The 13739-nt window shown below is 36.8% G+C and overlaps 1 non-coding gene across 1 annotated transcript; it reads left to right on the top strand.

The window, feature by feature from the left end:
* The first annotated feature begins 12742 nt into the window (after window positions 1-12742).
* Window positions 12743-12815, top strand: Trnat-agu. The gene has a single exon. It is a non-coding gene; the product is annotated as a tRNA-Thr (tRNA).
* The last annotated feature ends 924 nt before the right edge of the window (window positions 12816-13739 follow it).

The raw sequence follows: 13739 nt of genomic DNA, 5'->3' as shown, positions 1-13739 counted from the left end.
AAGAAAATGAAACACACGTTATCATTATACACCACTTAATAATTTCTTCATATTCAGATTGGTGACTAATATAACCACAACGATATGGATTTAATAAATTTAAAACTGTAACTGTAATTATCTTCCTCGTGTTGTACAGTCACTCAAAAAACTATCTGTACTTGGGTGTGATCGATGAATTTCAGAATGAACACTACGACCCTTGTTGTCTCGGTAGGAATGCCATAATCCTTCTTCCGTTGTGTCGTATTTCTTCAACACAATTTTGTATAGATAGTGTTTTAAGTGACTGTACATCTTAATGGGTTTAATAAAGTTATCATCAACGGAGGTAGTGAGGATGACTCGTGAGTGACAGTGGGAAAGACTTGATATGAAATTGTCTGTACATTATACCATGACTGTAATGTGACAAGGCAAAGTAATACCCGGGAAATTGTTCACTTTACTAAATGACGTCTCTGAACACGAAGAAAAGACGTGAGTCTCTATAACTCCACAAAATAAAGTCTCTAAGCATGTCTGTTAAGTTAGGTCATACACTAACTATTAAAGACTAAGGTACAACAATTTCTTGCTTTGTAATTTTGGAATTAAATGATCATGAATTAAATACTGTTTGGCTGAAACCAATGGTAATTTTGGTGATTTTTCTTGTATTTTTCCTTTAAAAAAATAGTTGATAATGTTGTTGAGGTTGTGTGAATGTTTTGTACGGTCACTAAGGGTGTGTTTGGTTGAGTGTATGTTGTGAGGTCTTATCTTGATCTTGTCTGCGTCTTTTTAACTTTCATAAGTCAAATTAGTTGCTTTCATGTGTTGATTTAACCATGAGTGAATTTTCTTGTGAAAATTATGATTACTGTAGGGAAATTTATCTTTTTGTTATTATCTTATATTTTTTTTAAGTAATTACCCTCTTCCTCTCTCTCTCTTTTCATACCATTTGTCATATAATTACCACCGTGTTTCCTCCCCCTCTCACCCACTCCCTAAAGTACACACCATGCGACCACCAACACTATTAATACGGTAACACGAGCGAACAAAAACCCATTATTATCTACCTATAAACCGGAGTTGGTGTGCCTATCTACCTGCTGGAGAAGCTCTCGCTCTGGCGGGTGAATGACCGAGTCTGACGAGCACGGCAAAGTTAATGTGAGCTTTCTCTTCACAGGTGACGTTCCCACTCTGAGCTTCTGTGTGTGTGTGTGAGTGTGTGTGTGTGAGTGTGTGTGTGTGTGTGGGTAAGTAGGTTGGAGGAGAGGAGGAACAAAAGAGTGAGTGCATGGGAGGAGGGATATGTGAGAGAAACATTCTGTATATACCTAACATGTATTTTCTTGGCCTGACAGAGATATGAAGATTGTTATCAGTGTGTCAGTTATCCAAGTTCTGTTTCCCTTTCCCTTTACTCTTGTTTTTATGGATAATTTAATTTTTTGCCCGTTGACGATTTGTAGACAATTGTCGAATTTTTGTAATAATTTATAGGGAACTAGTCTAGGTCGTTCGTGATTCCTAAACAGCTGTTGGACGGTTTAGTTGACTGTTGACAGCTGTTGTGTTAGCGATGGTCAGAGGGAGTGTTCCGCCACGAAGAGTCTTTTTAAGAACGCTCTTATTGCATACGATAAACTGTGGCAAAATTTCTTGTCTTTTGTATGTTTTTGTCATCATCTACATGTTAATATTTTAAATATATATACTGTATTGTATATTCTTTACTGCTTTAATAAATACAGGTGCATTTATGTATGTCTCGATTGATCCAATATACTATAAATATTTTTGTGTAGTTGTCATAATTTTGTCTTCGCTATATTTCAGGGTTGGCGACACATGATAATAAAATCTATTACTTAAATTAAAAATATATCAGATATCATTTTTAACAGAACAGTTTTTTTATTTTGCTGTCATTGAACTAAACAAATTAAATACAAAGAAAGGGAAATCAACACCATAAAGACTCATATAATTTTGTAAAAAATATAAAGAATCTTTTTGAACGTCAAGTAAATAGCGGTGAAATTATAACGTAAGTAGACAAACGAATATTGACTATAGGCAGAAGGTATAAATTTGTTTGTTAGAGTTAGGTTATGAGTTAGTAGTGATCTATGGACAATAAGTCAAATACAGTAATAAAATCGTGTTAGAATCAGATGGGGTGAAGGAAGGCTGCATAAGTATCTCGTATCTCGGAGATCCTCGGAACACTCAGGATAAACGTGTGAGATTACCAAACTGTACAGTATGAGATGTTGTCAGTGCTTAATCCTACCACACGTTGTCATTGTGAAATCGACGACAGTATGATTCTATAAAAAGTAATTCAAGGTATTTTATTCGTTATCTTGTACAGCAAACCATTTTCATTATCCCATATCACTATATTTTTATGAGACCTTCTCGGTTATTTGTCCTGGAAATGTTGCTATATATGGATGCTGCAGTTATAACAGGGATTATGTTATAAGCATTTTAAGAGTGAGTTGAACCATTGACCTCATGATCAGGGGTGTGGCTGAGAAGTCAAGATAGTGCACAGTGCATGTTACAGCACCTTAAGAAGTTGATACAATGATAAGTAAAATTTGTGGGTACTGAAGGACAACAATAAAAGGAAACTGTGTCATTGGCGGAAGAGAACGCACAACACTTTCAAGTATATGAAAAAACAAACTATGTGTCTTATAGCTACACTTTGCCTAAAAGATTGTATTGTAAGCAACACAAATAGATTTAACAAAACAAAATGAAGAGTTGAACACAATAAGGAAAGAAGAAATTTTAGGGGAATATTCAGATTGCAGGGAGATATCGACAGAGTTAAAAAAAGGCTAAATGTGATGATACCGACTTAAGGAAAGTGTTAGAGTGTGAGTGTGACTAAGGTGAGTAGCAACACACAGGAACGTTCGTAGTACTTACTTGAGAGCCACACACACACACACACACACACGTGACTACTTCAGTGCACTTTCAACTTCATTATGATCGCCAGCAGTGAATGTACGTGCACTGTCGAACACCACCACCAGCTGGCACATGTAAACAACGCCATCCAGAAGGAGTTTCCCATCATTTTCCTCCGCAGGGTTTTTATGAATGAATCTCCCAGGAGGAATTGAAAATAATTGTTGTAATATGTTTGTAGCTTCGTCATGTCCACAAACACACCACAAAAATCTCGTATAAAAAAAAAAAAAAACCTGATTAGGTGCTTCAGCGAGAGAGAATCTGTAGATCCCATGAGATACTTTCCCCAGAAATTTCATATCTGGTTGGCAAGGGAAAGTCATGTAAGTTTCATCGGAATATTGGAGAGTTCAGAGGCGGAGGAAAGGGAGACACAAAGGGGAGAATAAAGAGAAGGGAAGAAAGGGATGATAGAGGGAGAGAAGGAGAGAGGAGAAAAATGGCAGGAGGCTACTTGTTCATATAGAGACAAATGACTACTTAATGAGGACACATTAATATAGTATCTCTTTCTCATATTAATACAGACTATTTCTTATCAGCCATAAGTATGAATGCAAATGGCTACGTAGGCTTAAACTAGTATTTCAATGAGCTCACTTTACAAAGCTTTTACAAATCTGACGGCACGTTTTCCATTAATCACTTGTGTCCCGGGACTACTAGCTGTTGACTTAAATCGTCTGAAGTTAGCCAAATAAAATATTAAAAGTGGTGTCCCGTAATGAAGAGGTTAAGGACAAACCAATGATGTTATTTATAAGAATCAAAGAAATATTGGGTTTAAGCAGGAAAAAGATACCGAAGACACATTAAAAAAAAAAGTTCTATCAGGTAGGGTCCGTAAATATAACGCGATGCCACCAACAACAGCAGACCAGTATTACAGTGTTATTCAATTACACACACACACACACACACACACACACACACACACACACACACACACACGCGCACATACTTAACTTTCTCCCTCGGTTTCTTTCCTCGATTCTCTATAGCTTTTTAATCTCTATTCCTCCCCGAGCGAATCTTTCTGGGCGCGATGGATCCGCGTCAGAGAAAGTTTTGTTTTCACCGTGACAGTGACAGGGTGAGTGAGGAGGGTGGCACAGAGAGAGGAACATGAAGATGGAGGAAAGGAAATATAGGGAAACGGGTGAGAGAACGGAGAATAGGAAGATATGGGCGAGAAGAAAGAAGATAATGGGGGAAAAGGGAATAAGGGAATCATGGAGAAGCAGAGGAAGGAAAGGGAGTAGGAAAGAGTCAGGGATTCATATGGGAGGAGGAGGGTGGGGTGGTCCCATTAGCAACACTTTCACTGGGTTTCACCGACAAAGCACCGCGGGGTTAGGTAGGATGGTGCCGTAGGGTGAGGCGGGGTGGTGGCGCTCATAACCCGTCATTATCATCATGCATGTTAGTGTGCTCGACTACGTGCCCATTGCCAAGTGTGTGTGTGTGTGTGTGTGTGTGTGTGTGTGTGTGTGTGTATGTGTGCATGACAGATGTGTTTTTGTTGTTGACAGATATTCTTTTGTGTGTTTTTATTTTTTTCTCGGATATTCGCACACAGACCAACCTAAGGATAGACTATGGATCAGTAATGAGTTTAGTGAGGTTCAAATTTAACACAAAAATAAGTGGATTAAATCATTTTGTATTTAGGGAAGCCGAAAACTGAAATATAACAGATATTTTTTAACGCAGAAGCTCAATAGCAAGGAACAGAACGACACAATTTTAAACTACGATATAAACACAGTAAGTAATATATGTTTCAGTGGTTTTAGGTAGATGTCTTGATGCGAGTTAACAAAAAAAAATCTTGATTTATCTGTTTAAATATCAAATGCAAAGATCACCTGGTATAAGTTATCTTAAAGAAGGGTCACTTTATATAACTGTATGATACAAGTCAGTTGTAATAAACAGATATAACTTAACAAGAAACAGATAAGAAAGAAGTAACACACACTGTAATATTTCCTACACTTGAACTTAAGACTAAATCATATGAGGAAACCTTGATCTTTCTATCCAAATTATTGTTAAACTAATTAAGTCAACATCCACCGCCACATACGACACTGATGTTTACTATGATATTAACTTATGGATGGGTAGATATAGACTTAAATGTTACACTAAAATATGTAACTTATGTAACTATTTACTACAAAGAAATAGGAACTTTAGAGTCTGGTAAACTTTGGCCTTAGTAACTCAAACCTCCTAGTTTAATTAATTATAATATCAAAGAAATTATAAGTTAAATAGAGAGTGACATCTAAACGTTAGAATGAATTTATAAAGGGGAGAGAAACTAGGGAGGGTTTCTATGGTGAGAAAATCATAAACGAAGGGACTGTTTATGATGGTCTTATAAAGGTATTTTATACGGTAAACCACAACAATAGTGGAGATGTTCGAGAAGAAAAAATTATTCCTGGTGGAGATATTGCATTTCCAAATACCCCCTGTATATTATTGTCATCAGGAAGCTACAGCGTTATAAGGTAATGAACCTTTTAGTTGGTTAAGGGATTGGCAGGGAAATGGATGTCTGTTGTCTCCAATAGTAACGAATTATAAAAAATACTAAAGTTTATGTAACGAAGGTGGAAAAGCCCTCCGAAAACTCGATAAAAATAAATACGAACTGACGGAACTCATCAGATCACGTAATCCAGTGAACTCCCGCGAAACTTACCTGAGGATTGACAGAATTTAGTGCTGAGCTCCGGTAAGGCAATATACAGTGGCTATTCAGTATTGGTGTATGACCCTCTCATCCAGGATACAATGTGTTTGATTGATATGTTGAGTGATTAATTTTGTTATTTTTTTTAGTTTTCATCTGTTTTTGATTCTGGTTTGACCTTTTGTGATAACACTGGCACGAAATTAGTCGAGTAAGGAATCAGGAAGAACACTGCTCCCTCGTAGTATATTGTTGCTCCTGAGTTGTGGCGTCGCCCTGTCTGTACACACGCGGCAAAGTAACTCACAAATTGTATTCTGCTCTGACTCCCGTGACACACTCATCCTGCTACATTCTGCCATGACATCATTCTCCTGACGATTGTTTGAAAATAACGGTGGGAAGAGACTAAGTTTCCGGCGTCTCAAGAGTTGTAATTCACGATAATTTACGTTACTATATTATCTCGGGTAATTTTCTTATTACTGAGTCAAAAAATATTACCTAATTACTTTTTTATCTTAAATAATAACTGGCTTAGTGGAGACGGTAATGTCAAAGGATGATGACAATATAGCAACAGCAATTACCACTTGTTATAACAGTGTAATACAAGGTGTCCATAAATAATTACCCTAAATACAGTGATTAATCATACTTTAATCAGGGTAATCATTTATGGACACCCTGTAGATCAATTTAAGACTTCGTTTAATATAACAACACAACCTATATTAAATTACGTAAGATAACACTAAGCTAATTATTACATTACTTTGGTTTGTACTGATGCTCTTCACTTACAGTTTGATTATGATTGTTTACATGATCTCACAACATATGAACCTATTTGAATATTAGAAAACAAAAATACATTGGTTAAAGACTTCAAGTTGGAGGTCAATATGTGACCCAAAGGCGTGACCTCTTGTTCCCATGACATCCCACCAGCAACCTATGTCAGCTTGGTTCATGACCTTAATCACCGGGACACAGACTACTGGACCACGCTCAGTCAGCATCAGGGCAGGTGTTGACGTGACCACCTGTCGCAGCGGTGAACCAGCTGGTGTCGTCACTCCCTCACCTGTATGCTCGCTACAGCTCATAACCTTCATTCATTACCACGTATAAACTATCCATCATGGTACGAAAGTTTCTCCTCATTGATTTTGTTAATTTCCCTTCATGTGATAAATTTTCTCTTTCTTAATTAAATTATCAGTTGGATTTTCTCTAATATGAGGCAGCAAATATAGTTTTATCTATATGTCTGTGTGCTTGTTTGTCTGAATCACTATGTATATATATGTGTGTGTGTGTGTGTGTGTGTGTGTGTGTGTGTGTGTGTTTTCCAATGTATAAAACTTATAAAATGCTTGTTGTTTACTAATTCATAATATATCAGAATCAATTCCTGAAGAAACAGTTAAGTATGTTTGTTAGTTCATTTATAACCGAGAGACAGTGGAGAGTTTGTTTTCCACTGTGATATAAGACGGAAAAGGGCGAGAGTTGTTGGGAAGTATCCACAAGATAAGAAGAAGGTAAAGGGAACCATGGAAAAGTAAGAGGGAAGAATAATATGACAATGAAATGGGATAAAAATCAAGGGTGGAGAAAGAAAGAGGAGCAACCTTAAGTGGTGCTGTGAGGTGTTATTACGAGGTGAATGTCCAGTCATGGCGGTCTAGACTGACGGCAAAACACTCGCAATATAAACTATAACTGTATTTTGTGGTTGATTTTATTCATCTTCGTTTAATACATATTTTTAGCAAGATTTGGCAGATTTACTGAGATAATTTACTAGGTGCACCTTTTTTTCAAGAAGCAAATGACATACAATGAGATATTACACAGATAAAGAAATAATTATAAACATTAGTAAGATCCCCCGGGGACATTGTATGAACGAAGAATAAGACAAGGAAAGTACCGCTACTATGAAGTGTAACACCTCACATTAGCAACACTGAAAACACTTATTTTGGTTCCCATAAATCTTTTACTCGTCTCCTTCTACCGAAAAGTGAAAACCGAAAACGAAAATGAAAACGTGTTGTCGGTTACTCTCGAGGATGACACAAGAGCGAGGTCAACCGGGAACAATATTAGTTGTGGGTTAGACAGTGAACCACCAACCCACAGGTGTATTGGAGCGAAGACCTTGGGCCGATGGGCCGTGTTACTTAATGTAGAGAAAAGTTGCGTATGTTTAATAATGAGAACCTGTATTGCCCGAATCCTTGATATGTTCTCTCGACTAATGCTGATAATCCATTTTACTGCATTTGGTTATTAAAATTGCTAAGTTGTCTTACGCGTGTGGATAGATGTATGGAATAGCGAAATGCCTTACTCCTAACTTGCTGTATCATGACTCGGGAAACCTATGTTGCATCATCCCTGGAATTACTCTTAGTCCTACATATTCAGGGTCGTGATGTCTGACTTCAGGAATGTTGTATTACCATTCACCTGCAACTATTGGATCATTTGTCCCCCCAAAACTTCGTATTGCATTACTACTGGAATATTTTGGTTTTCGTTATCTGAGGCAGAGTGTATGTTGAAATATAGAATGTTAAACAGCCTGAAGTGGATATTTTGTCTGACGCCTAGAAATAATGTGTTGCCTGGCTAATGAGGACTGGAAGTACAGCATGTCTTGTCTCACGCCTGGAATCATGGTTTGCTTGACACCTTGGATTTTGAACTGCCTGATTCCTGATGCGACTATTGACCACTACACTTAAATTCTGTGACGTAAGTGAGTCCCATTCGCTTATTGTTTCATGTAAAATCGTAAACAATTGGGTATTTCTGCACCTCGTTATTTCTGAAGAAGAATTAATAATCTCTTTGTCATAAGTGTGATAGATAGATGTCTTTGTACAATAAACAAGCAACAGAGCCGACGGTTAAGCGGAGGGGACAATGGAGATGACTTTGTGGTGTCCATTTCAATCTATTGCCTGTTTTTTTTATCAGTAGTGGTTGTTCTTAAAATCGAGCACTTACACCACTTGTTTTATGTTGTAATTATACTCACACCTCTCATAATGTAGAGGTTTGGTAGACCTAACTGAGGGGTCGCTGGAGATGATTGTGGAGTCTAGGTTCACGCTGAGTAATAGGTTGGTTCCGTTTTCTTTTAGATGGTAACATGTTCATCAGTCGTAGCTGTTCTTAGACTGTAGCACTTACATATAAATTAATGACAGGCAAGGACAACAAATAACAATATAACGATATGTACTCTGTGTAGATGACGCTGAATTGTTTCAAACATAGGTTGGATGCTGATATGAGCAATAGGGGTTGGGTGTAAACGGGACTGCCCAGTATGGGCCAATAGGCCCGCTGCAGTTTCCTCCATTCTTATGTTCTTATGTTCTTATTGGTGGGGTTCCTCTTCCACAGGTGCGCTGCTCTTAATTTCCAAGTGTTGACGACTAGTGTATTTATTACTAGAATAGAGTACAAACTTCATGACCTTAAGATTTGAAGCACAGTAATACTGTAAAACATCAACACTGATGTCACTGCAACTGTTACTTAGACTGTGCTATTGGTAAAGTAATCTAATTGTGTTATAAACAATAGATTTAACTGGTATTATTATAATTAGTAATATTATTATACTGTAATTACAATTGGTAATAATATTATAATGAATTTAGAAATAATTTTTCTTTTATTACTATTATTATTATTATTATTACTATTATTATTATTATTATTATTATTATTATTATTATTATTATTATTATTATTATTATTATTATTATTATTATTATTATTATTATTATTACGTGACTCAGATTGTTTTAAACACCATATACAGAAACTTGCCAGTCGATTTAGAACAGACAGAACGAACTGGTACAGAGACAGGTGACCCAGGCCACACTGTACAGGTGACGGTAGTGGCCGGGGTAACATCAGCTAAATGCTAACAACAGTGATACACAATTCAAGAATTGTTTCCTGTATCCGTTCCTTTATAGCTGCCGATAAAGTCATATATATACTGTATATATATATATATATATATATATATATATATATATATATATATATATATATATATATATATATATATATATATATATATATATATATTATTTTTTTTAATTATATATGATTAGCATCATTACTTGACCTCAACCTAATGTATCCTTTCCTAATTATGTTTAAATATAATTTGGCCGTGTTATTCAAACTACTTCTTGGTTTGTTTGGAGATTAATGGCCACTTCGCCTTTTGGCTATTTCGGCCGGAGCTGTTGTCTTCTTTCTTCTTCTGGATTATTCTTGAGGGTTTTTTTTTCATTCTTGGTCTTCATTCTTGCACTATATTACTCTGATGGTCGTCTTTCTTCTTTTTTCTTGATGTTGTTTTGGTTTTGGGATGAGTTATGAATAGGTGATAATTATGATGGTGGATCAATGACAGTCCAGATGAAATGGCCAGTCAGGTGATAACTTTCTGTGTGTGTGGTTTTTTTTTAGTGGTGATGTAGCCTGTGTCTCTTTGTTTGTATGGTGTTGTTAGCTGTCAGTTTTACTTTGCATATGTGCGTGTTGTATGTAACGGAAATGTCTGTAAAGAAAAACTGTGCGAATTTTACCATATGAATTAATTTCCATTGAGCTATACCAATAAAAAAAATCCTTATTAGGCAAAAAAAGGCAGTTGAGTTTTTAAGTGTGTGGTGGGGGGGGGGGGCAGGGGAGGGAGTCCTGCAGATAATGGGGAACTTCAACAGTGAGATCACTTTACCAAATAGTAGAAAAGCGTAAATATAAGAAAAGATCATCATTTTGTTATGGGATGAATACTATCCAGGGCAAACACTGTACTGTACATTATATAATTTTAACCCGTGGCGGATACTGGTCGACTTCCCACACGAGAGTAAGCTCTAGTTTTATTGAGTCTGCTGCATTAAGTTTAATTACTCCTCTCGCTTGGTAAGAAATTTAGAGTGAGGGAAGGTTGAGGAGTGTGATGCTCCACCCTGGTACCAGATACACTGAATCCTCCCAGTAATTTTTAATTGTGATTAACGGTAAGACTACACATATCTATCAATAACAGAGGCTGAGTGTAATATTTTTTAAGGCTCATTAACAGTCATCTCTGTCTTAAGTAAGTTAGCTGATGAGACATATATTTGAACTACACAGAGTCTGGAAATTTTGGGTTATAAAACATCTCGCCCCTTGTGTACAGGGTCCACTCTCCGCTGGATAATATCGTCTGGCGTTATTTTGATAAGATATTAAAAGTGGCGTTCCCACAGTTAAGGGATTAACAATATTTAACGTCAACCAGCTGAGTAGATCCCCATTTTTTCTTTCGATAAGTTGAACTCTGTTATCATTGTCAAGAGGGTTGTTAGTCTACTTCACTTTATATAATGGGTCCACCACTTTCACAAAAATTCATATTTAAAAACAATGATTCAGAAACGTGGTCATTTTAGCTCAATTTAATAGTTACAGCTGATCAGGTGTTACAGGAGCTCAGTTCCTAAGGGGATGCATCATTCATCTTGAACTGTTACCTTCCCTCCGGGTTATTTCCTTAATATTATCAAATCAACATTTTCTTGGTTAAAGGTCATGCTATTTGTGAGGTTTCACCAAAATTGGTCTTCCATTTTCTAAGTTATTTTGTTCACATACACAAAGAAACGCATAAACACAGACACTACGAGTACGTTAAGGACAACAACAAGACCCTCTGAGGTGAATTCATGCAGAAGTTCATCACTAACACAAGCTAGTTTATCCCTGAGTATGAGTTGTCAATATTTGCGTCTTTACCACTATGATAGAACACGTTCCTCTCATTAATAATTTGACGAAGATATTGATAAGTTCAGTGAGCTTCTGTTGTGGTGGGGAATATGTGTTGTGAAAGTTGCTCGATAGAATAATCCAATTTCCTGCTGGGTCATTCATACAAATTACAAAATGGATGATAGGTATCCCTTAATGAAAATTGTCTAATTTATTGATAATGTTGAAATTATATGATTAAGTATATGAATAAAGATTACATGTAAAGTGACGAAACTCATATTGAGGATGTGAAATTATAAATCTGTGACGGACATCGTAAAACAGACACATATTAAATTTATAATTAAACAAAAACAATTATCTACCATAAAGATGTACAGCACTTGTGTGTGTGTGTGTGTGTGGCTGTGTGTGTGTGTGGTGACCTGCCTCCTCAGACCTGCAGTACAGTGTGTTGACAATTTACAGCTGCAGATCACACGGCCTGGAACTTTATCTCCCATTAAACAGCTCCGACGTGCCATATAATTCTTAAATCCATTTTTTTCTCAATTTGCTCAGACGACATTATATAATAGTTTCTTTTATCAAGCGTTTGGTATAGCCGGATAGCTTCAAATATAGCTTCGACGGATATATATGAGCGATAGGGGTTGGGTGCAAACGGGGCTGCCAACTATGAGTCAATATACCTGCTGCAATTTCCTCCATTTTTATGTTCTTATGTTCTTATAAGAGTATAGTAACTATACTGAACATAGACGTTGCTGAGGTGAAACAATATCACAGAATTTTGAAGGCCGATTTATTTTATTTATTGGGGGTGGTGGGGGAGGGAGGGTGCTAAAGAGGGAGACTAAAGTGAGGCGAAAGAGAAGCCTGATGGTGGTAGTGGACACGAAAAAGACCGCATGATGACTAGCCACTTTTGATAGAAGAAAGTCTATGTTCTTTTGCTACTCTAACCCGGAAAAGCAATTGGACGAAATTACTGGTTTATTCCATTTTAAATGTTCAAAGAAAATGAATTGCTGAGAGAAAATGCAAGTGAAAATAAGGGGGTTTTGTGTGTGTGTGTGAGAGAGAGAGAGAGAGAGAGAGAGGAAGAAAGGAAGCCAGATAGAGAGAAATAAAGAAGCACGAACTAGAAAGAAGGAGAAAAAAAATGGAAGACAGTGAAAGAAATAAAATGAATTAAATAAAATGAGAGTATCTCATTAAATGCTATAGGCCTTCATAGCTCAGTGGCTAGAGCGCTGGTCTAGTAAACCAGAGGCCGGGAGTTCGATCCTTCCTGAAGGCAGTAGCAGTAGTTTTCTTTGGTGTAGGGTTGAGTAAATAAATACCAAGTCCCTGGAGAGTGAGTAAATAAGAGAGAACTTGAAGAGAGCTGAGTGATATAATGTAAGGCCTTCTAGTTAAGTGGGAAAATTATCCTTTTATCTTTTAGTTCTCAATATATAAGTTGAGGATACGTAGGAACTATATTTGAAGAATACATTTGTTTCGCTTAGTGTAAACAGATATCGAGTAAATGATAATAGAAGTGTATGAAGGAAAAGAATATCAACTGTGTCTCGCATGGTCGTTTTCGTTATGTTCCTTGGTATTTTATGAAGTAACAAGTAAAAGGTAAAAATCTTAGATAACCACGCAGAAAATATTACAACATACGGAAGAACCATTCGTTTGATTGCTAAGAAAGATCACACGGCCGAGTACACGTTTAAAAGATAGATATACCTGTGAGTGTGTGTTTATTCTCAGCCGTTTATGCTGCTGTGTTGAGGACATACAGGTAGTCATCAAACGATATTCGCTCGTCATGGTCGTCACTTGTGGTCACGTTACAGCCGACTCCTTCACCGACGTGTCAGTAACTGGAGTAACAAGAAAAAAAACCCACAAAAACAGGAAACGTCAAAATAAAACCCTGGATAAAGCAATGTGAAGCCCACAGAGCAGCCAGTTATCGCAGGATTATAATGTTTCCTATGACTACACTACATCGTAACACACACACACACAAACACACGCTGACACACACACACGCTAACACACACACACTGACACACACACACACACTGACACACAAATACTCAACTACCAACACTCGTAAAGGTAAATATATTTTTGTACAGTCATCAGTTATTTGGAACGTCTTTGTATTGTATAACCAATAAGACCTACTGGCAGTTTCCCCGAGACATGAGCTACCGCAAGAATG

Source organism: Homarus americanus, unplaced genomic scaffold, assembly GCF_018991925.1.
Source record: "Homarus americanus isolate GMGI-L3 unplaced genomic scaffold, GMGI_Hamer_2.0 scaffold18703, whole genome shotgun sequence".
Lineage (NCBI taxonomy): Eukaryota > Metazoa > Arthropoda > Malacostraca > Decapoda > Nephropidae > Homarus > Homarus americanus.
This window is presented reverse-complemented; position numbering and strand designations above follow the sequence as displayed.